This window comes from Pseudonaja textilis, chromosome 6, assembly GCF_049901715.1.
Source record: "Pseudonaja textilis isolate UNSWEBS1 chromosome 6, rPseTex1.2, whole genome shotgun sequence".
Taxonomy (NCBI): Eukaryota; Metazoa; Chordata; class Lepidosauria; order Squamata; family Elapidae; genus Pseudonaja; species Pseudonaja textilis.
In genome coordinates, this window is record NC_141995.1 from 33452545 (window position 1) to 33474383 (window position 21839).

The window sequence follows — 21839 nt, forward strand, 5'->3', positions numbered from 1 at the left end:
TTCCATACTCCCTGTAAATTACCTTTGAGCTTGAAATATATTTCTTCCTTACTCGCTAAATCGTGGCTTGAGTTAAGAAACATTTACTAATATTGTACTTAGGTTGAAGTTTTCACTCCACCTTGAACCAGACTATCAGATCTGAAATGCAAACATCTGGACAAGCACTTAATTGTCAAGTTTTATGCAGATGCAGAAAACCCTAACCCTCTGTTCCCATAAAACATGGTTTGCACCCATATTTCTTTCTATTCCTCAGACTGAAACAATGATAGAAACATTTTTATCTCCTTTGGTTAATATGATACCTATGTTGCTTTAAAGCTGTTACAATGCACTGGTAATGTCCAGATTTCACCATAATATTCTCTACATTATGATGTCTTTCCATCTAATCTGGAAAGTTCATTTGGTAAAAAAAAAAATCAGGTATCATGATCTTGGGAAGAATGTGACACATTATACCTTTGCTTGAAGCACTGCACTGCCCGCCCCTCTCCCAATCCAAGTAAAATACAAGGTGCTGCTTCTTAGTTTTAAGCCCTATATGATTTAAGGCCAAGCTGTTGAGAAAGCATCGTTTTTCATATGGACCTCTCAGATCATTTGAGGAAGTTTGCCTCTAGTTATTGCAAGCCTGACTGCTGGTGACTTGGGATTAAACCAGGTTCATTGCCAATTCAGCTCTTCAGAATGTACTCCCTGTAGAGTTTAGGAGATTAACTTCTTTATTTTCTTTTTAACTTTCCCTTATTACTCAACTGTTTTCTACTGCAAATGTAGATCGGGCTTCACTAAATCATAGCACATAGCTTGAAAGTTCAGATTCCCAGTTTTCTTCAGGCAGTATATACTAACTGTTCCACACACGTTACTGTTATCATACTGAGTTTTTATTTAGCATCTTTCATAATCATAATAAGGGGGTTTATATAACACTGAAGGCAAACCAAACTGCACGGTTGTTTAGCATGGTGTGAACTTAGTCATGGTGAAATGAATGAATTTCCATGACACAGAGGATATCCTCATTCCAGGATTATAAAAGAATTGTCTGCTGCTGGGACCAAATTGACGTTGCATGCATATTACTGGGCTTTTGCAGTATGTTTGCTTCCCTCCCCCGCCTCTGTATTGCTGCAATTATACTCTAGCTTTGCTTACCTACATCATGTGTTTTGTTTTAGTTGGTTGCTGGGATTTGTTTGAGGGGATAAATATAAAAACGAGTATTTTTCAAAAAGAAAAATGTCTCAGAGACATTTCTGGTTTTAATATGGGCACAAGGGGTATCCTCATTTACATCTCAAAAGTCCATCAGTGGAAATGACATGCCTGAATTTCTTCTATGAAGTGAACTTCCACATTTGTTATTTTAGAAACTCAAATAAGTATCTTTCAGCAAGTATATTAAATTATCAGGGCTAATTTTAATGAATTTATTCTCTGAATGTTAATATTGCTTATTAATACACTATCCAAATACTATCTTTTGTGGTATCTCATAATACACAAAATACCCATTGTTCTATTATTAAAACACAGATGGGGTAAAATATTCAGTGCATTCAACCACCACACACAAAGATGTAATGTAAGGAAAGGAAGGTCAATCTTCCCTGCTAAGCAAGCTGAGAAAACAATAAGAAGACAACTAGCTGGATACATAAACTAAACAGCAAAGAAAAAAAGAGAGGGGGACTCAATAGAGTGTCTAATTTTACTTTATTTTACTTAATACAAATTTGGAATAAAATTGTAGGTTTTCCCTCAAAAGAAATATAGAATCAAAAGCATTTAAGGGAAGTCTCTAAAACTAGAGATGGCTAAAAATTTCCTTCTCACATAAAAATTAATGTTGGTCATTCAATAAGTTTTGAGAATGTTTATCATTTTCCAAATCTGGAAAATATTATCACACAAGTTAATATTGTTTTCTTTTTTGTGAGCAGCTATAAGGAGCTTGGTTTGTGCAGCTCAAGAAACTTCAGTCTGGAAACAAATTACCATTGGAACTGAAGAGAGCCTTCCTTATTACATTAGGAAGGGCGTTAAAATAGATATATTTTTAACTACACCACTGAACATTTTATAATGTATGTTTTTATCTTGTTAAAAGATCTAACCTTCTGTTTTGATATCAGGGATCCCCCAAGGTCTTCAGCTCATCAGCCCATACATGAAGTTTCAGAGTGTTGCCAAGGGTAATGTATAATAAAATCAAAGAACTTGTGGCAGAGGGACATAGTTGTCATTGGCCTTCTTATTTAAAATTATTAGAAAAATTTAAAGTAGACAAGAGTATTTATGGTTTTAAACAGTGCAAGACAGTTTGTCAGTTTGGTTAAAATATGCAGATGGAACAGTGGGAATATTCATGGTTAACATAATTGAAATTTGCACCATGATATAATCTTAAAGAGAATTTTTGTAAAATGATGTATCATTGCTTTGTATTGCCAAAGAAACTGCCTTGAATGTATGGCAACCATTCAAACGTATGTTGGAAATGTGAACATCAAGAAGAGATATTTTACCATGTTTGATGGATGTTTAAAACAACTAAAAAATTCTGAATTCAAATACAATGATACAGAGGATTTTAAAGTTTAATGTATAACTGTGACCAGATTTGGTATTGATGAACAAATAGTTGGGGAAAACTCATAGAACATTGTTTTTTGCATGGTAACTTCAACAAGATTATTGCATGCATACTGTTGTACAAGAATGGAAAGATTTTGCACTACTCACAAAGGATGAATGGTTGGTAAAGATACAGATTAACAGAGTTGGAAGGGACCTTGTAGGTGATGGAACTTGCTAAGATGGCTGAATTAACTTTTTGATTAGAGGAAAAAAAACAATTTCAATGTTTACTGCTGATAAGAAATCCCTTATGGACTTTTCATATAAAAGAGAAAAAAGGGACTTATGATTTATAGCCTTTATATTAGACAGGGTATTTTTTTAATAAAAATCATATGAACTTTTAGATTGTTTACTGACCCTCAAACATTTACATAAAAATAAATAAGTAATACTTTTAACTAGTATGGAAATGCTATGAATAATGACAACAACAGCAATAAGAATGGATAGCCCCATAGACCCTTGAGAATCGATAATAGCAAAAATATTTTTGTGATCTATTCAGATATTCTGAAATTAGGTGGCACATAAATTAACCTGATAGAATAGATCAGGGGTCTCAAACTGGCAGCCCATGGGCTGGATGTGTCACATGAAGGTCATGCGTGCCACCCTAGCTCCGCGAAGGGGAAAAATGTTGTGAAACATCATGTGACGGCAATGTGACATGGCAAGTTTGACACCTGTGGAATAGATAAACATGCTCCCAGTTGAAAGAAAAGGTTTCTTGTGGTTTTTACTTGGACAGCTTAACGTTCTTAATTTGCAAACAGGCATTGATAAAATAAACGATTTCTCCTTGGTTAAATGTTTTAATTTTAGTGAATATTGCTACAGCATATTTTGATCTGGATTAAATTCTGATTGTATGCCTTTAGATTCTTTTATAATAATTAAAATGTCTTGCATGGATGTAGTTTTAACCTTTCTTCTGTGGTTCTAATCCATCCTTGTAAAGTTGTTAGCAGTATGGGAGAGACAGAGATGTGAGGGTCTTCCACTAAGATACAGATTTAGCTTTACTTTGGAAATAATTATTATATATGAGCTGTGTTTGGACAGCTGCCCATTCCAGAACCATGTCATCTCCCAGGTGGTTTGACAGTTTCATTTGAAAATCACTGTTACTGAAAGTAATATTTTTATTATTTAACTTTTCTAGTACTGATTTACATTAAAATGTAAATCTAATTTAAACCTAGGCAGTAGACTTTTTGTGTATTATGCACTTAGTAAGTGTATGTTAAATAAATTCTTAATTTAATTTCAATTTCTTCCTTCAGTAATCACCAGCCATTTGCAAATATTGTTGTCTAATATATAACAGATTTTTATGCAAATTTGAAATATATATAGAGGTACTTTAGTGAACTGCTTCTCAAGATATACTGACAGGAGATCAAATATCCCTAATTTCATACCTCAAAAATTTGATATGCATTAGTAACTTAAGCTTCAGTTGGAAATAAGTATATTTTCCTAGAAGCTTCATCTAATTAAAACAGTTGTTCAGTAGATCTCAGTTGATTAGTTAACATGTTTGCTTCTTGGCATGAGCACAAACTCTTACACAGAATAAAACATGTACTAGTTTGTATATAGTAGTGCATTCAGAAGAGTGTTGATGTTCAGCTATCCATAAGATTGTTAATGAGAAAGACACTTATATTTGTCATCTTGCAATTTAATTTTGTTATTTTGAGTCCATTCTGGAAAAGTTAGGCTTAAATTTGAATGAGTCTGTGCTCAGCATTCTTGTTGAGGTAATTCCCCGTTAGGAGAATGAGCGCACACAGGGAGACATAGTGAGAGTTCTATAAACAGAAGAAGAATATTTCACTTTTTTTTGACACGAATCCTGATGGTTGAATGAGGGGGATAAAATGATGGATAAAATATGTTCCTGATAAAGAAATTAAAGAATTTGCCATATTTCCTGAGCCCCTGATATATCTTTAGAACTTCTATAGGAAATTATTTTCAGTGGTGGATGTATTTAAAAATGCTTTAAAACAATATCTTTGAAAATAGAATTTTAAATCACTCCTTTTTAACGAAGCTTGATTTTAAATTTATTGTGTATTGATAATCACAGCCTAAACTCTGGTTTTATTAAATCATAAGAATCACACATATTGTATGTTTTCTTTACCTGCCTTTATTCTACCTTAATTTGCTTAAAAATAAATATATGTTAGTATCTGAGTGAAAACACATGGAAATTACATTAATTTTATGTTTATGGTCAACATGAATAAATGTATTCACCAGATTACAGTGTGCACTAAGGAGGAAAGAGACTTTCTTTAGGTAGCCTGGACAAAATGACTGTCAATCAATAGGAGTGCTGATTTACCACCAATTTATCAGGTGCTTAGGAGCCAAGGACTTGGCAGCACTAAGAAATAACAGCCAACTACTTAATAACCAGCCATCAACACTCCAACCAACAACTAAAAAGCCACACACAATCAGACACCACAGAAACATCACACATACTCTAGAATAATCCAAAGCACACATTCTGGTGAGAGAGAAATTCCCTGAAGATCCACATCAGCACGAGTCTGAAATCTTGAAGACTAAACCTCTGGTCCTGCTGACCAACCCAGACTGGATTCCACAACATTATCCTGGCACACGTATTTGACTTCATTCGATGTTGAAACCATTCAACAAAACTACAGCTTTGCAACTTCTTGGGCTAACATCTTATACCGGTATGAACTATTCACAGGGTAAAGACAATTAACCCTACATGTGTTTTTGTCTTTCTAAAATTGTGGTATAATTTGATTTTAAATAAATGATTATGGGATGGTTTGGAATGAAGACTGTCTCTCTCTATACATAGATTCTAACTTTTAAACATATTACTTAAAGATAAGAGTATTACTAATCTTATCAGTAACTAAAAATTTAATGGGAATCAATAAAATGTAGGAAATATTTAAAGATATAAGCAATTAAGTAATGTAATCTGCAGATACGTATTCTAGGCCAGAAATACGGAGCATTTTTTAATATCACAAAATACTGAATGGATAAATTCAGTGCTGATAATAGTAAAATTGAAAACAATACATCTGCATAAAGCTTCAATCAATGCTATATCTTATAAAAGTAAAGGCAGTAAATTATTATCTTAGCTCCATGCAATTCAAGGTTAAAAGGGAAAACAAATCTAAGAAGTGTTCTAGTGAACAACATGGATATATTCATTATACGTGAATATATAGAATTTACACAGTTCTCCTAAAAATGCTTAATTGTGTATTTATAGCAACAATAACAATGGGAGAACCTTTACAAAACCTGTTTAGAGCAGATGTTTAGTTTGCGGTCATATCTCATAATGCTGGTCAGTTATAATCATAATTTTAAACAAAGAAAAAAGTACCAATGAAAGATTTTGGTATTTCATTCTTCAAACTTTCTGCTTAAGTATGTTTTTCCCTCTTGCCCAGGGGTGTCAAACTCAAGGCCTGCGGGCCAGATGAGGCCCACAGGATGATTAGCTCTGGCCCATGGGCCCACCTGGAAACATTGAAGGACTGACCCATGGTGCCTCTGCCAGTGAAAACTAAGCTTGGGGAGGCTGTGTGCAGCCTACCTGGGCTCTGTTTTCAGCCACAATGGCCCCTGTAGCCCTCTGGCAAAGAAAATGGAATTCGGGGAGGCCATGTGCAGCTTCCCTGAGCTCCATTTTTGCTGGCAGAGGACTACAGGAGGCCGTTGCAGCCAAAAACAGAGCCTCAGTGAGTGACATCGAGCTGGCCCTGTCCCTTGGCCATACCCTCCATTCCCCCGAGGTCAAACACAATCCTGATGTGGCCTTGATGAAATTGAGTTTGACACACCTGCTCTAGTCAATTCCTGCCTAAATTATTGATAACTTGTTTACAGATGAAATAAAGTATTTTATCATTTAAGGGTGATAAAAATAGAGTGCTGCTAAACTATTATTGTAAGGTAACATAGTACATTTTTATACTAAGTTCAAATTAGTCATATGTTGCTTCATATTTTTCAGCATAGTTATATGTTAGCCTTGCTGACATTGTGTATTCTAGACTCCATCATGACCCTTTCACAATTTCATTTTGCATCCTTTCACTTTCCCCCCTTTCTGATGTATTAAACTGTACCAAATGAGGTACCATAATTTAGACACATTTGTGTTTCTTCTTCTAGATACTTACAAACTATTTTAAATTCCAAGCTCAGTTCTGTTATATTATTTACCATTCTTCAGAATATGCTTTTAATGATTAAATTAAACTATTAAAATTATGTATTTCACAATCTGCTGAATGGTGAAGTATTGCTTACCTCTACAATTATATTGCTTTTATATATTAGTTGTGTGTGTGTGTGTGTGTGTATGTGTGTATATAATTCTGAGCATATCGATCAGAAAGATCAACAGTTCGAATTCTTAGCAGTGCGCAACAGAATGAGCTCCTGCTTGTCCCAGTTTCTGCCAACCTAGCAGTTCGAAAGCATGTAAAAATGCAAGTAGAAAAATAGGGACCACTTTGGTGGAAGGTAACAGCATTCCATGCACTTTTGGCATTTAGTCATGTCAGCCACATGACCATACAGATCTCTTCGGACAGCATTGGCTCTTCGGCTTTGTAATGAAGATGAGCACCACCCTCTAGAGCTGGAGATGAGCACCACCCTCTAGAGCCGGAAACAGTTAGCATATATGTGCGACCTTTACCTTTATATGTGTGTGTGTGTGTGTGTTTTCTGAGGTTTTCGCGGGTATTTTGTATGTGGATCTTTGGTTATTCGGGTTTTCTCCTGCGTAAAATTGGAAGTATATTGGTGACGTTTCGACGAAATCTCATTCGTCATCTTCTGGCTTGTGTCTTTGGCTTTGTGCTTCTCGGAGTGTTATATATATAATTCAGCTTTGTTCGGGTATTTTCCCACGTCATCATAGTTGTACTTTTAAAGTTGTAGCAACGTTTCGGCAGAATCTCATCTGCCATCATCAGGCTTCTGTATAGCATTCATCTGTGAGTCAGACTTTTACAGTGGTTTCAGATTTAAATTTGGGGTAGCCTATTGCTGTGCCAGAATGTTTTTTTCTTCATCCTGATTGGTTGGGAGTCTTGGTCTGTGTTTATTGGTCTTGGAGTTTGCTGTGTTCTGCTTGATTGGTGTTTCTAATATCTTCTGTCTGTTTTGTGGCTCTTTTTGTATCTTGATTGGCTGGTAACGTTGTGTTCCTGTATTGGAGGCCTTTAGTGCAGCTTGGCTCCGGGTGAATTGACGGCTATCATTTGTTAGGAAGCTAGGTTACATCTGGGTGTCTGGTTGGGATGTGTTTGAGCTGGAGGTATCAGGGGGGGATCTGTTTGTGCCCAGGTGTTTGCCTGGCTAGTGGTGTGGAGATTTTTTTGTTTGTGAGTACAGGCTTCCAAATGATTGACAGTCTGGTGGAATCACCTCTTCTATTCATGCTTTCTGGTCTTTTTTTCAATCTCTATGGCTTCTCTGATGATTCTGTGGCTGGGGTTTTCTATAGTGGCTAAGGTTTTGGTGCCATTGAAGCTGATGCTATGACCTGTGGCTTCTATGTGTTGGACTAGTGAGGAAGTGTGTTCCAGCTTTTTTACTGCATTTTTGTGTTCATCCAGGCAGGTACTTATTCTTCTATTGGTCTGTCCAATGTATGTGGCCGGGCATGATGCACAGGGGACTTCGTATATGCCTTGGTTTTCCAGGTCAATTTTATCTTTGGGGTTTCTAAGGATGGCTGCTATTTTTCTGTCTGTTTTGAAGGCAGTCTTGATGTGATGTCTGTGTAGTATCTTACTGATTTTGTCTGTAGTACCTCTTATGTAGGGCAGGATAGCTGTTCCATAGGTCTGTTCATCTTCTGGGTCTCCATTATGTCTCAGTGTGTTTTTGTGGATCAAGCCGGTGATTTTGCTTTTGTGGAAGCCATTGGCTGTCAGTACTTTAGTCAGGGTGCATAGTTCAGTCTTTATGTGTGCCTTGTCTGCCAGGCATTTGTTTCTAGCAATTAGTGTTTTAGCCATGGAGTTTATCTGTGCTGGGTGGTGGGATTGGGTGTTGAGGTAGCGGTTGGTGTGTGTTTTCTTCTGGTATATGGTGTGTCCTAGTGTGCCATCTGTTTTTTTGTAGATTAGTACATCTAGGAATGGTAGTTGTTTGTTTGATTCTGTTTCCATGGTGAACTTGATTTTGGGGTATGTGCTGTTTAGGTGTGTTAGGAAATTGGCCCCATGAAAAAGAAAACCCAAACAATTTCCTAACACACACACAAACAAACACAAGCCAGGCAAACACCTGGGCACAAACAGATCCCCCCTGATACCTCCAGCTCAAACACACCCCAACCAGGCACCCAGATGAGACCTAGCTTCCTAATAAATGAAAGCCATCCATTTACTCGGAGCCAAGCTGCACTAAAAGCCTCCAATACAGGAACACAATGTTGCCAGCCAATCAAGACAAAAAAAGCCACAAAACAGACAGAAGATATTAGAAACACCAATCAAGCAGAACACAGCAAACTCATTTCCCGTGTAAGACCTGAACACACCTTGACTTACATACCTGTCCCCGTGAAAATCTACGAAAACAAATATACACACACACACGCACACATACACAGGTACATATGTATTTATGTATGTATCTCTGTGCAGAAGAAGAGCATAGAGTCTTTCTTTTGATACATAGATAAAATGAAAAAGTCCTTATCTGCTATGTTACAGTTAATATGCTATCTTTTAATCTGTCTATGCACTATGCAAGAGTTTATCTACTGTTATCTAAGCCATTCATGAAGCAGATAGAATGTGAGATAACACATTTTAATGTCTCTAAGCAATCCAAATCCAAACCTTGAAGAGAACAAGAACAAAAGACATTTTATACCCACCAGGAACTTGATTAATTGGGAATGACATTCTCTGTCTATTACAGGTGATCCAATAATTAGGTCATACCCTGAAGCCTTATGTATTTTCCAAGTGAAGAAAGCATGGTTAACTGATACCACTTAACTGCGGTTTATACTTTTCAGAGTTGCAGTTGGTTTAATAATACTGGCAAAGATATATATAAGCTGAATTGGCACCTGAAGTGGCAGATATACTGCCAATGGTCAACACTGCTGCCAGAGTACTAGAATGAAAATTATCAGGGACATGGATGATATAATATTTCTGGCTTCTCATCATGAACTGAACAAATGTGGAAGATTTTAATTTTTTTTATTTCAGCTAGACTACAAATTACATTTTAAATCTATAATGTGGTAATAGAACTACATTAGGGGAGATTTATTTTCTCTTAATTGCTCTAAAAAAATCAATACAGAAATTATCATTTGTGCAATCCCACTGGGACCAGAACTAGCAAATACAAAGTCAATTAGTTTCCTGTAGCACTATGCACTCAGATGGGAAGAGTCATTATATACAGATATAAATCGAAACTCTGATAAGTGTCTCCAATGCAAAAAAAAGTTTTATATGAAAGTCTAAATTTTCAGCCTACACTGATAGATATTCCTTTTAACAATATTAAGTGATTCCCTCTACTGATTATTTAATACTTTCTCTTCCTAATAGCAAAGTTTAGCAACTTAATATTTTTGATTGATTATGACCTAAAAATCGATGTTGACATTTAGGAACTATATAGTTAGATATTTTTTCTGAAAGGCAATTTAATATATTGAAACATAATAGTCAAATTTTAGCCTACATTCAAAAATGAATATTTTAATTGCTTTTTGAATATACCAGTGAACCAAAGTTTTATGAAATAAATGTATATGTTATCTTACATGCCAAATAATAAAACTAGTATTTCATACTTCTATTTTTAGTTTTGATTCACACTTTATATTCATCATATATGATATTTTTCTAAGAAATTTTCAATTTCACTTGTTGCCAAATATTTTCTATAAGTAGAATAATCATTCTTTTTTTCTTTATTTACTGAATTTATTATTTTTTCTGTTGTAGCATCTTTTCATATTAGTTTAAAAGAAAAAAAGAAAAGAATTCATGTTTTAAGATTTGAAGCAGTCAGTTACACTTATCATATTTGAAAATAAATTATATTTCTGATTTTTCTTTGTACTTGTGTATAAACAAACTGATTTTTCCAATCAACTAAAGAAATACCTTGTTAAATCAACTCTAAACTACATAAAGGTAATGATTCCTCTGGCATATATTTGCTAGTCATTTCCAGCTCTAGGGGGCAGTGCTCATCTTCATTACAAAGCCAAAGAGCCAGCTCTGTCTGAAGACGTCTCTGTGGTCATGTGGCTGGCATGACTAAATGCTGAAGGCACACGGAACACTGTTCCCACCAAAGGCGTCCCTATTTTTCTACTTGAATTTTTACTGCTTTTGAACTGCTAGGTTGGCAGAAGCTGAGACAAGTAACAGGAACTCACTCTGTTATGCGGTTTTAGGGATTCGAACCACTGACCTTTCTGATCAACATCTTAGCCACTGAGCCACCGTGTCCCTCTATATAATTGTAGCTATATAGTTGTAGCCATATTGTATTGCTGACCTAAGCAGAAGAAAGAACTTAAATAGGGTGGCTGAGTAGTACGTATAGTTTTTGGTTTTCTACTAGTATTATGTAGTCTTTGAGACAATTATTATTTTTTCTAAGTATACTGTCTAAATATGTTATCAGTTATAAGTTATAATAGAAAAGTTGTCCAGAATCATTAAGAAGTCTGAAGCCTTGAAAATTAATTTTAAAAATAAATGAATAAATCAGTAAGAAGTAAAATAATAAGTTTTCTTTGTTCCTAGAACAGCTTTTATTGTTTAAGAATCCATAAACTCAATAGGCAGTAATTAGTGTAACATTAAAATGTTGTTTCCTTGATTTGCCTCTATAACAATTTATGCTGCAATGACTCTTTCTGGTCAGTTTGGGAAGGGAATTCATGTGATCTGGTGGAATTAGAGCAGTAAAAAAATTGACATTGTAATTAATGATGAAATATTTTTCAAATATTGAATACTTTAAAATCTCTTTTATAAACTGTACCAATATATATTTTTAGAAAACAAATATAGTCTTGTCATATGAATGTCTGTTATTATAATAAGGTCACAACAGTTTTTAGCAAGGCAATCTTATGCATGTATGTTCAGAAATAAGTCCCACAGAGTTCAATGGAACTTATTCTCAGCATCTAATAAAAGATTGCGTCAAAAGGAGAAAGCAAACTGCAGCTGCTTATTATAGTGAACAGCTCTTCGGGGCAAAAGCATAAATGCTACAGAAACATTATTTTATTTTTAGATTTCTGCAATAAGTTCACCATTTTTGTATAAGAAACATTAGAGAGTACTTATGAGAAACTGAATATATTATGTTTATTTCTGTTATTAAGCAGTATACAGGGCTAGATGGAAGAATTAGCAAGAAGAACCTACCTGATTTTAGTTGATTTCAAAAAGCTAAATAAAGTCAAATCTGGTTATTCTTGGAAAGGAAAGCAGCAGGAAATACCAAGGGTATTTCGATAGACAGGGAAGTTTTTAAAAATTCATAAAAAAGCAGTGGCAAACTGTGTCTGTGTTATTGCCAAGAAAACTACACATGAAAATATGTCCATGTAATTATAGTAGTTAACTAGAAGAACGTTTTAACTGTCATAAAGTTAAAGGGTGTAATATTAGTATATGTAATTTTAATTTAATTTAATCCCAGACATGGCAAAATGGTCAAGTCTGCACTGCAGAATCTACAGATGTACTGAGCAACCTAAAACAAGAAAAATGCACTGTGATCATTTCCTATGTATTTTAATGGCTAAACTAGATATAAAGAAAGACAAAGGTGAGACCCATAGTACAAAACATGAGAAAAAAACCCAATAAAATTATTTCCAAAAATTATTTTCTATTCATTGTCGGTTAGTCTTTCATATTCATGTCATTACCAGGAAGCAGAACAAAACAAATGACCTTATGAGTGAAGTGTCCCATGGAAAAGGAAAGGAGCCCCTGCAGATTTTATTCCACTAGTTGTTGTTGACTACAGGGGTGGTGCTCATCTCTATTTCAAGGCCATGAGACATTTCCGTGGCCATGTGGCCAGCATGGAGTGCTGTTTCTTTCCCCCAAAGTGGTACCTATTTATCTACTTGCATTTACTGCTAATGGTGAGGACCCAAGTGAAGATGGGTGTTTACCCCATGGAACAACGCTCCGATCTCAAACCTCAGCTGTCTGCTTTCAGAAAAGCCCAGCATCTTAACAAGCCCAGCATCTTAACTGCTGAGACATTGCACAATCATATGGATGCATTTTAAATTTTCTTTTCCCATTTGAGTTCCAGCTTCTAGAAGCCTCTGGCTGACCACTTCTTGAAACAGAACTTTTTTTTATTGACCATACTATCACAGCAGTAATTTCATGAATGCCCTTCCTCCATTATCCTCATTCTATGATTGTGGCCACACACTCTAGAAAATATAAATATGGTTTTTAATACAACATTTAGGATTTCATTTGAAAATCCCCTGGTCTTATGAAGTTTCCATTTCTGCCACTGCTTTTTGCCTTTAGCCTCTGCCACATAAAAGAAGCTAGAAATAGACAAAAGTAGGGTTATGAAAACAAAAATGGCTGAAGGCTGGGATACACCACGCTAGAACTAATATTCCTTATAATACAGAGTAATTTACATTTCAAAGCATGGTAAATACATTACAATTAAGTATTCCGGTGTCTAGTAATATTCTCTTACACAGGATAAAAATAAAATATTTTATGTATGTGCACTGCTGGTTGAAGGAACGAGGACAAATTTCTCCTGATACATGATGTGCCCAGAAGAGGAGTTAATATCATACATGTCTGCTTTTAGTAATCATCCCTGGCTCAGAAATTAACACCCTCTTTTAGTTTATCCCCTTTTTCTCAGCTATCAACAGATAAATGAAAACCAGCATTAAGCTAGTAGAGTTCAACTTCATATACAATATCCAATCATAATTTCACAAACATGATAGAGTAAAACAACCTCAGGCAGTAACAACTGGATCATAACCAGTAACATTCTATTTCTCATCCAGCAGCATTGATTTATCCTCTTAGTCTCCTGCTGAGGATTCTCCATTTTTTTCACTGGGGAATAATGTAGCTAAAAGCTAAATGCTGATATTACAATCTTTTTCATCTTGAATTGGAACACAAGCAAACTCGACTTGATAGTAAATACCAGTAAGTTATAGAATAGCATTATATGTGCATCTGTCACTAGTAGATCTGTTCCTTTACTCAGTTGATAATTAAACTATGGCTGCAATAAATTAGAACTGCCTTTTCATTTCAGTTATTCCTAACCTACATAAAAGATATGGTCTTGTTTTGCTTTTTAAATTTCTGCCATTTATACTAGTTTCAACTTTTAATTTATAGAAATTGTGGCAAGTTGCTAGGAAGCCATTGAGTAATTCCAGTGCTTTTGTTTACATTTCTTTTTTTCAAATCTATCTTTCATTGAATAATTTCTCATCATAGGAACTACTCAGATTTTTTTTTAAACCACAAGAGAAATGCCTACAAATATCAGCAGTGTGAAACATGTGCAGGAGATGTTGGTATTTTATTTGTATAGCATAGGAACAATAGTTTTTCATATTCCACAATTCAATGTACTCAGTACATCAACCTGATTTTGCAAAGATAAGAGCAAAATTTAACTATTGCTTTGAAAGCAGCCTACTTGTCCAGAGAATTTATGGACTGGGAAGAGAGATAAAACAATTTCCCTGGACTAAGTTTCTAAACAACTTTGGAAGAGTGGGAAAAATGAAGAATCTTCCATTCCAGTCTTGTTTCCTTTTTAAAATTACCTAGATATTGGGAGAGCAATTGTGGCAAACATGAACCAGAAAAATGAAGGGATTATTTATATTTTCCTTCTGTTCTTTGAGCAGACTTTCAAAAGCTTACCAGTGTGACAACAGGTTTTGGAAATACTCCACCAATTGCCATTTTGTTCATCTCAATATACTGCAAAACTCAGCAAAATAATTGTGGTGGGAAATGTACAAAAAAAATCTTCCTGTTTACGCCACTGCCATTGTGACTCTTCAGATTGGAAACTGATCCATTAATACTATTTTTCTTAAATATCCATGAAGCACTTTCAGTTGCTTGACCTGTTTTTCATCTATTATACTGTATACTGCATTAAATCAACCTAGTATGTTTAAGTCACTTGCTTACATTTTAAACATCATCAAGTGTGGAACTTCGCAATCCATAGAACGTTCTTAAGACATCTTTCTACTTGTCCACTATAGCAAATTGAGAATCTGGATTTTTTGTGTTTGTATTTAAGGAAACATTAAAAATGTTTTTTTTTTAAAATAAAACAAAAGAAAAGACATTTGACAACAACATAAATGTTATTAAGTAAAAGATATTTGCTTAATAACAACTGACTCACACAAACATTCACTATATGTATTTAGAAATAGGGACACAATTCATATTTACTAGATTGAAAGATTATGCAAATAGACTGATGCAAAATCATTGCTACATGTGGCAAAATCTCCAAAGTGATCTAAAAGCTGCTTCAAACTGTCAGAATCAGGAAACCTATCAGTCACATTTTCAAAAAGATTAGCCCAGCTGAGTTGCTATATGCAGCCAAGTCTACTATTTGAGAACATGTTTTTACTTTAAATAAAAGAAAAAAAAAAGGGGGGGGGGACAAATATTGACAACTATCACTGAAAATACACTAAAAGTACAATGAACAAAAAGAAAAGAAAAAGAAAGGTACCCGTTGACTTTTCCCAAAGAATCCCAATTTGCCCAATTGAAACTGACATATCTATTTCTTCTATGGACTATGGAATAAAAAATGGTAGATGCCATTTACTTGTGTCATTTTTTGTTTATTTCACCAGAAAAGTAGAGGTGTAACAATACAATTACCTAAAAATGTCTATATTGCTTTCCCTCTCAAGAAGGAAAATTATATAATTCTCAAAAATCTTTTTTCAAAAGTGCTATAAAAAAGTCTTTATTTCTTTCCGGAAATGAATGACAGTATTAAGAGTGAACCCATACATATTGTGTACATATGTGCTTACCTGAAAATCAGTATTAGGGCAATCAAGTAGCTGGAAATTGAATGATAGCTTTATAGAATTCACAAATAGTTGTTGTTTTATCTATATATTCTTAAAGTTTTTTAATTCCACTAATTGATTTAGTTAGATAAAGAAAATTGGGAATCCATTTAAATTTCTTCTACTTGCAAAGTGTGAAATAAATATTTTTGGTGCATCACTTTCTCACTTACTCATATGTACCTACAGTGTAATAGCAGTTGCTACTTTCTTCAAAATCCCTTTTATAAAAAAGGACATACTACAGTACGTTATGCTACTACCATCTACTGGACAATTTTTAATAAACTCTTGTCTTTTTTTGCCTAGAAATTATCTACCCAAAGCCATTATTTTCAAAGCCAAAAATACAAATTTCCTAATCTTAGTTACAAATAGATATTTAAAACAAAGCACAACATTTCTTAAGCATTGATCAATCTCTGCATACTTTGCTTCTGGCAAAGTTGTAAGTTTAGTTCATAATAAGGAAATGTGATTAATATTAAATAAATGTTTTGAGGCATATAACATACTTTTTTGGAAATATTTCTAAATTTTTAATTTCAAAAAACAGCAAAAAGCCTAATAATTATTAAAACTCCATATCTAAGAGGAACAGTACAAAATTTAAGAAAAAGAAACACAGCTTTTAGGGAGTTATGATGAATGAAAACAAAGCTTTCATTATTGGTATACAGGAAGTTGGACAGGCATGGCCAATGGGTAGAATATTCAGTAGAAAGGTCAGAGAGACTAGAGCTTCATACTGCTTGATTTTGACATGAGAACTTCCACAATCTCCATACAAGATGAGTTCAGCAGTACTCTAGCCAAGCCTGAGATAGTGATAGATCAATGGGTATCACACAGATATTGATGCTACTGAACTTGCACAGAAGAATTGCCTCTGACAGACCCATCATAAATGTATTAAAGAACCAGGGGGAGATAAACAAGGTTTGCAGCCTCCCAGCCTGAAATAGTTCCTGAGTGAATGCCCTTCACAGTGGTTGTTCCTTCCCTAGACACCTCCCAATAACCTTTCTCCAAAAAGGTAGATTGGAAACAGAGTAATAGTTGCCAGTATAGCTAGATCCAGTAGGATTTCTTAACAAGGGATTAAATCACAATGTCAGGATGATGGCATAAGCTCCTCTCAAAGGGAGACCCTAATAAATTAGAGAAAGCAAGCAAAACATGCCTTCTTGAATTCTTTAAGATGCCATAATAATAGTTCAGCTTTGGTTCACACAAATGGGAAAGAAGATGCAAGACTTTTTTTTGAAATTTGCTTGCTAGGATGAAAATGCCTCAATAAATTGTGAGTGAAAATGGTCTGCTATTTTACTCAGAGCACTTTAGGTATATTGTACAATGCAATATCACTTAGCACATCAGCTGTGGGCATACTACTTAGCCACTAATATTAAATTATGCACAATGCTGAACAAACTCTGAAGATCATAGTTAGTAAAAGCTGGTCCAATCTTTATTAACGTATCAGAATGTATGATATGCACTACAGGTCAGTTACCTGCAGTATCATTTGTGGGAAGATGCATGTTCTCTCACTTGGATCTATTGAAAGCACGCCAGTCCATTTGTATTAAAAATAGACAAGCTAGCCAAGGATCTATGAAATGATTTTATGTTACTCAACTGCTGGAATCTAGAAATTGTCTGTAAATAAACAATTACTAATAACATCTAGTATGGGTAATGGCAGTCAGATATAGAAATAAAATGTAATTTCAGCATGGACTGTCAAAACAAAATTAAACCTGCACCTTCTTTTATGCTTTAGGAACAGCATGGATATTCCAGCAAGCAATTTGATGAACATTCAAGTCAGCTGAGATGTCACAGCCAATCATTGATCTGGACCTGAAAAATCCTAAGGGAAATATGCAGGAGGGAAATAGTCTTGACTTGTGGGGAAAATGCAAAGTACATGATATACTTCACTGTAATTTTAAAGTCTCTTTTGTTCAAACTGTTATAATTATTTAGATGGGTCACATGTTTTAGTCTGTGTGTCTGTAAATATAGAGTGAATTTGCAATTCTGTTTACCTTTCACAAATTATGTTGAATCTGCTGTATTGTATTATATAGTGATTCACACAATTATTTATTTAATTCCTTTGAGCCAGCATTGACTCCTGGTGACAATTTGAAGCAGTCCCAGCAGTTTTCCTGGCAAGATTTTTGGAAGTAGTTTGCATTGCCTTCTTCCTAAAGCTGATTGAGTATGACTGGCACAGGTAATTTGTGCCTAAAATGATATTACAACTCACAATCCTGATTTCTGGCCTGATCTCTTAATTCCAAACCAAACTGAATCTATAGAATTCATTTACTCTAGATCAGGGGTGTCAAACTCATGTTGTCATGGTGGCATTCCATGACATATCGCGACTTTTTTCCTCTTTACTAAACTGGGCAGGAGTGGGGCCAGCACATGACACATCCGGCCCATGGGCCGTGAGTTTGACACACCTGCTCTAGAATAATCGATGTACCACATGGGGTAGTATTGCAATTATAACTCCTTATCCTCTTTGTTTCCATCATCAATAGCTACCCTATGTACCCAACATCTTACTCATTTTTGGAGAAAGCAGTGTTACCTTAGTAGAAAAAGAATGATAAATGTTTTAGATTTAAAAGATATGATGCAACAGGAAAAAAGGAAGCATAGTTAAAATAGTTTACCATTATAGTTCATTATACTTTTCCAAGCTTGCAAAATATTTTGGTTTTCTGCATTCATGAAAGGATTCATCCATTGCTCTGTTGTTCTTTAGACATTTTACTTCTATTTTTGAAGAGTTGATTTATATAGTAATTATCTTAGTCTTTCATATAGTTGTCTTTTATTTTGATTATTATTCAACCTTTCCATATGAACAAACTATCTCAAAACATTTCTTTTAACTAGTCACTCACTTTTATGCTCACATTTATTCGGAATCCATTCATTTTTAATTGTACTTCATATCTTCGTTATACTGTTCACAGTTCTCAAGCTGTGGTGGGAGTCAAAATTATTTACTATTGGTTCTGTGGGTGTGGCTTGGTGGGAGTGGCATGGTGAGCATGGCAGGGGAAGAATACTGTAAAATCTCCATTCCCTCCCACTCCAGGGGGAAGGTCTCTGCAAAATCCCATTCCCTTCCCACCCCACTAACCTGATTTCCAGTTCTGTTCTCTTGTTCAGGGCAATAAAAGAAGATCCAGAAAATCAGCTGGGACTCAGGAGGCAGAGAATAGATGGGGTGGGGCCAGTCAGAGGTGTTCTGGTCCGCCGGCAGCCTGCGATGCTGGCAGCAGAGTTGGATAGTGGGGAGGAACATGGGCCAGTCCTGGAGTCTGGCAAGGGCTCGGATGAGGGATCTGCATCTAGCACAGAGATAGGGACAGGGCCATCTGAGAGTTATGTGCTGAATCCGAAGCCTCCAGAATCTGACATCAGCAAGGGAGAGGGACAGCGGGAGCCTGTTCCCAGTGCGTGGTTGCGCAGAGCTGCCAGAGGGCAAGAACAGTTAAGACATAAGGGCCAACTTGGGAGTAAGGCTTGGAGATGGTTGGCCCCTCCCATAAGACATAAAGGAGGAGCAATGGCACATGAGCCTTTGCAGGAAGCAACTTTGTTCGTTCTGGTTGGTTTAAAATCTGAAGCTCCATGTTGACTTTGTGCTCCATTTGGCCTTGTATAGTTATAATAGGCAATTTAGTCATTGACAGCATTTCAAGGGAGATAAAGGTGGGTGCTTATCAGCCTTATCCTGAAAGACTGTGGTAGACTTCTGTTGGACTATTTATAAACTGTTTGGGATTTATTACAGGCTATGAATGCATATACTTTGCAGCCATTGAAATAAAACAAAGGATTTTTGGGAACAGTGTGTGATTGTTACTGTCTCAGGAAACCTTGGTTAGAACAAGAGGTGGTTTTTGCCAGTTCTCCAAACTACTCAAAATTTTCACTACCGGTTCTCCAGAACTGGTCAGAACCTGCTGAATACCACCTCAAGTACCCTATTTCCACTACATCCAATTTTTGTTTCTCCTGAAATACCAAGTTTTCGCTTTCATATTTGCTTTTTTCAACATCAATTTATTATTTATAAATAGAATAGATAGCTTCTTAAAATTGAGAACTGATAAAAAGTTGAGAGACAGTTTCTTAAAATTGAGCAATTGATAAAAAGTTGAGCTCTAATAAAAAAATGTAGAAATTTAATGGTTGGAAAAAGCTGATATAAAGATAGTGGATAGTGAGGTTATAGTAATTAAATTTGCAACAGTACCTTAAATTGACAATGAACCTTTAGCGATAATGCTGTTTATAAATACTATATTTTAAGTACACCCTTTAAAAATTAACATAATCATGTAACATATTTTTATCAGAAAACTGGAATTAGGAAGCAAATAAGCGCTTTAATTTTAATAAAGATAATTGTTTACATCATAAAACAAATATTAATGCAGTCCAGGAGATTAAAATATTATACTTTGCTTCTAAAGATACAATATATGTGCCACAAACTGACAGAACAAAGCATAATACTGCAAGTAGCTCTTTCCAAATTTGAAAGTTCAATTCTATTTACAGAAATTCCTTACCAAAATATCGTCTACTTGCAATATTTTCTGTTTCTTATAAAGAGCACAATGTCCTTTTTCAGAAAAAGATTGTAACAAATAATTGATTAAAGAATATGTTTGATAATTTAAATCAATGTTTATTAAGGTGGAAAATAGAGGAATGTTTCTCTCTGTTAGGTAAGATCAATTATTTGAAAGATCTGCTAAATATAAAATTAAATTCCCACTTTGTTCATCTCCAAAATAGGTCAGCAACTATTTTTTTAGGGCAGGGAGGTATGAAATTTTTCTGTTCTCAACTCTACCCAGCTACCATTAATGCATTCTGGGAACTTGCTCTTGTTCTGCTTTCAAAGAAGTATTTTTGTGCCTATGTTCCTCAAGTATGGCAATTTGGGTTGTCTGGTACATTTTACTATGTTTTATTCAATTTGTGTCATGATGTTTCAACCTTCAATCATTTGTTATTGGAGTGAAGGGCTGAAAGACAGCCTTTTAGTCAGCTCATTTCAGCAATGGATCAGTGAACTAACCTGAACTACCAATTCATTTTTTTTCTTAAAAACAGCACAACAAAGGCTTTCCTTGTGAAATTTCAATACAAATTTTATTCTCCATAACTGTTGCTTAGGGGAGGAGGTATATGAGTGTAAAATAGGCAATTCAATAATAATTTTTGCCATTCATACTTTTCCATACATGTGAAGAACAAACAGTTGAAATGATAGGAATGGGTGTGAACAGCAACAGAAAAATTATCCGGGAGATACTATGAAATCTGCAGTCTGGAGTGTAACCTTTTCAAAATATTGCCAAATCATTTCAGTCTGGGCAGGTTTTTTATTAGATTTAATTTAGCCATTAAGTTGACCTTAGTGAAAATATGCCCTGAAAATGTATTCCTGTATAATGTGTGGCTTTTAAGAAATGTAAAAGAAACAAACTAAAATTTGTGTAATTAATGATCTTGCTAAAGAATGGAGCAAATCACAATTATTGATGTGTGTTTCATAGATAACTTTGTAGCTTGGCCCCTGAGTCTTTCTGGTCATCTTGGAGAAACATTAATCATCTGCTTTCTACAACAAGGGGTCTAAAACTATATGAAGGACTTGGCTGCAATTACCAGTGAGAAGACAAAATACAATCTGCAGCTGTCAGGTAGTGAGCTCTGGTATATGAAACATTTTCTTATTTTATAAAAAGATTATTAACTTATAAAATTAATTTCAATTAATGGTACACTTTAAGATTGTGTTATCTTGCTCTGTGTTACCATTATGGTTGTAAGCCTATACAACAGAATATTGCAAAAGACTCATTAATTTGGTAGCAATTTTAAACTATTACGAGTTCTTTTTTTTTTTTTTCATTTTTCATTATTTTTATATGGGAAGGTCCAA